The sequence below is a fragment of the Dama dama genome, unplaced genomic scaffold, assembly GCF_033118175.1.
Source record: "Dama dama isolate Ldn47 unplaced genomic scaffold, ASM3311817v1 ptg000109l, whole genome shotgun sequence".
In the NCBI taxonomy this organism is placed as follows: domain Eukaryota; kingdom Metazoa; phylum Chordata; class Mammalia; order Artiodactyla; family Cervidae; genus Dama; species Dama dama.
The window spans coordinates 5367415-5371554 of record NW_026870920.1 but is presented as its reverse complement, the minus strand read 5'-3'; positions in this window follow the sequence as shown (position 1 = coordinate 5371554).

Genomic DNA, 4140 nt, shown 5'->3' with positions numbered 1-4140 from the left:
CAGGGGCAAGGGCCCGGTGAGAGCACCACCCTGAAGCGCTTTTCTCCCGGGCTTGGGAGCAGTGTGCGCGGGTGGCGGGAAAAGCAGGCAGGAGTGCTTGCAAACCGGCCTTTGGAGGCAGGCGCGGAGGTCTTCCAAGGGCAAGGAGTGAGCACCACCCCAAAATGCTTTTCTCCCGTGCTTGGGAGCATTGTACACGGCTGGTGGGAACAGCGGGCATGAGTGCTTGCATACCGGCCATTGGAGGCAGCCGGGGAGGTCTTCAAAGGGCCCTGAGAGAGCACCACCCCGAAGCGCTTTTCTCCCGTGATTGGGAGCATTGTGTGCGGCTGGCGGGACAGCGGGAGGGAGTTCTTGCAAACCGGACTTTGGAGGCAGCCGGGGAAGTCTTCCAAGGGCCGGGAGAGAGCACCACCCCAAAGCGCTTCTCTCCCGTGTTTTGGAGCATGTGCGTGGCTGGCCGGAACAGTGAGTGGGAGTGATTGCAAACCGGCCTTTGGGGGCAGCCGGGGAGGTCCTCCATGGGCACGGAGAGAACACCACCCCGAAGCGCATTTCTCCCGGTCTTGGGAGCATTGTGCACGGCTGGCGGGAACAGCGGGCATGAGTTCTTGCAAACCGGACTTTGGAGGCAGCCGGGCAGGTCTTTCAAGGGCCCGGAGTGAGCACCACCCCAAAATGCTTTTCTCCCGGGCTAGGGAGCATTGTACGCGGCTGGCGGGAACAGCGGGCCTGAGTACTTGCAAACCGGCCTTTTGAGGCAGCCAGGGTGGTCTTCCAAGGGCCCGGAGAGAGCACCACCCCAAAATGCTTTTCTCCCGGGCTTGGGAGCATTGTGCGCAGCTGGCGGGAACAGCGGGAATGAGTACTTGCAAACCCGCCTTTGGAGGTAGCCAGGGAGGTCTTCCAAGGGCCCGGAAAGAGCACCATCCGGAAGCACTTTTCTCCCGGGATTGGGAGCATTGTGCGTGCCTGGCGGGAACAGCAGGAAGGAGTCCTTGCAACCCGGCCTTTGGAGGCAGCCGGGGAGGTCTTCCAAGGGCCCGGAGAGAACACCACCTCGAAGCGCTTTTCTCTCGGGTTTTGGAGCATTGTGTGCGGCTGGTGGAACAGCGGGAGGGAATTCTTGCAAACTGGCCTTTGGAGGCAGCCAGAGAAGTCTTCCAAGGGCCCGGAGAGAGCACCACCCCGAAGCGCTTTTCTCCGGGGTTTTGGAACATTGTGTGTGGCTGGCGGGAACAGCGAGTGGGAGTGCTTGCAAACCGGCCTTTGGGGGCAGCCGGGGACGTCCTCCATGGTCCCGGAGAGAACACCACCCCGAAGCGCTTTTCTCACGGTCTTGGGAGCATTGTGCGCGGCTGGCGGGAACAGCGGGCATGAGTGCTTGCAAACTGTCCTTTGGAGGCAGCCGGGGAGGTCTTCCAAGGGCCCGGACTGATCACCACCCCAAAATGCTTTTCTCCCGGGCTTGGGAGCATTGTGTGCGGCTGTCGGGAACAGCGGACATGAGTGCTTACAAACCGGCCTTTGGAGGCAGCCCGGGAGGTCTTCCAAGGGCCCGGAGAGAACACCACCCCAAAATGCTCTTCTCCCGGGATTGGGAGCATTGTGCGTGGCTGGCAGAAGCAGCGGGAATGAGTACTTACAAACCGGCCTTTGGAGGCAGCCGGGGAGGTCTTGAAAGTGCCCGGAGAGAGCACCACCCCGAAGCGCTTTTCTCCTGGGCTTGGGAGCATTGTGCGCGACTGGCGGGAACAGCAGGCAGGAGTGCTTGCAAACTGGCCTTTGGAGGCAGCCGGGGAGGTCTTCCAAGGGCCCGGAGTGAGCACCACCCCAAAATGCTTTTCTCCCGGGCTTGGGAGGATTGTGCGCGGCTGGTGGGAACAACGGGCATGAGTGCTTGCAAACCGGCCTTTGGAGGCAGCCAGGGACGTCTTCCAAGGGCCCGGAGAGAGCACCACCCCGAAGCACTTTTCTCCCGGGCTTGGGAGCATTGTGCGTGGCTGGCGGGAACAGCAGGAAGGAGTCCTTGCAAACCGGCCTTTGGAGGCAGCCGGGGAGGTCTTCCAAGGGCCTGTAGAGAGCACCACCCCGAAGCGCTTTTCTCCCGGGCTTGGGAGCATTGTGCGCGGGTGGCGGGAACAGCAGGCAGGAGTGCTTGAAAACCGGCCTTTGGAGGCAGCCGGGGAGGTCTTCCAGGGCCCGGTGTGAGCACCACCCCAAAAAGCTTTTCTCCCGGGCTTGGGAGCATTGTGCGCGGCTGGTGGGAACAGCGGGCATGAGTGCTTGCAAACTGGCCATTGGAGGCAGACGGGGAGGTCTTCCAAGAGCCAGGAGAGAGCACCACCCCGAAGCGCTTTTCTCCCGGGCTTGGGAGCATTGTGCGCGGCTGGCGGGAACAGCGGGCGGGAGTGCTTGCAAACCGGCCTTTGGAGGCAGCCGGGGAGGTCTTCCAAGGGCCAGGAGAGAGCACCACCCCGAAGCGCTTTTCTCCCGGGCTTGGAACATTTGCGCGGATGGCGGGAACAGCGAGTGGGAGTGCTTCCAAACCGGCCTTTGGGGGCAGCCGGGGAGGTCTTCCAAGGGCCCGGACTGATCACCACCCCAAAATGCTTTTCTCCCGGGCTTGGGAGCATTGTGCGCAGCTGGCGGGAACAGCGGGAATGAGTACTTGCAAACCCGCCTTTGGAGGTAGCCAGGGAGGTCTTCCAAGGGCCCGGAGAGAGCACCATCCGGAAGCACTTTTCTCCCGGGATTGGGAGCATTGTGCGTGCCTGGCGGGAACAGCAGGAAGGAGTCCTTGCAACCCGGCCTTTGGAGGCAGCCGGGGAGGTCTTCCAAAGGCCCGGAGAAAGCACCACCCCGAAGCGCTTTTCTCCCGGGCTTGGGTGCATTGTGCGCGTGTGGAGGGAACAGCAGGCAGGAGTGCTTGCAAACCGGCCTTTGGAGGCAGCCGGGGAGGTCTTCCAAGGGCCCGGAGAGAACACCACCTCGAAGCGCTTTTCTCTCGGGTTTTGGAGCATTGTGTGCGGCTGGTGGAACAGCGGGAGGGAATTCTTGCAAACCGGCCTTTGGAGGCAGCCAGAGAAGTCTTCCAAGGGCCCGGAGAGAGCACCACCCCGAAGCGCTTTTCTCCGGGGTTTTGGAACATTGTGTGTGGCTGGCGGGAACAGCGAGTGGGAGTGCTTGCAAACCGGCCTTTGGGGGCAGCCGGGGACGTCCTCCATGGTCCCGGAGAGAACACCACCCCGAAGCGCTTTTCTCACGGTCTTGGGAGCATTGTGCGCGGCTGGCGGGAACAGCGGGCATGAGTGCTTGCAAACTGTCCTTTGGAGGCAGCCGGGGAGGTCTTCCAAGGGCCCGGACTGATCACCACCCCAAAATGCTTTACTCCCGGGCTTGGGAGCATTGTGTGCGGCTGTCGGGAACAGCGGACATGAGTGCTTACAAACCGGCCTTTGGAGGCAGCCCGGGAGGTCTTCCAAGGGCCCGGAGAGAACACCACCCCAAAATGCTCTTCTCCCGGGATTGGGAGCATTGTGCGTGGCTGGCAGAAGCAGCGGGAATGAGTACTTACAAACCGGCCTTTGGAGGCAGCCGGGGAGGTCTTGAAAGTGCCCGGAGAGAGCACCACCCCGAAGCGCTTTTCTCCTGGGCTTGGGAGCATTGTGCGCGACTGGCGGGAACAGCAGGCAGGAGTGCTTGCAAACTGGCCTTTGGAGGCAGCCGGGGAGGTCTTCCAAGGGCCCGGAGTGAGCACCACCCCAAAATGCTTTTCTCCCGGGCTTGGGAGGATTGTGCGCGGCTGGTGGGAACAACGGGCATGAGTGCTTGCAAACCGGCCTTTGGAGGCAGCCAGGGACGTCTTCCAAGGGCCCGGAGAGAGCACCATCCCGAAGCACTTTTCTCCCGGAATTGGGAGCATTGTGCACGGCTGTCAGGAACAGCGGACATGAGTGCTTGCAAACCGGCCTTTGTAGGCAGCCGGGGAGGTCTTCCAAGGGCCCGGAGAGAGCACCACCCCAAAATGCTTTTCTCCCGGGCTTGGGATCATTGTGTGCGGCTGGCGGGTCAGCGGGAGGGAGTTCTTGAAAACCAGCCTTTGGAGGGAGCCGGGGAGGTTTTCCAAGGGCCGGGAGA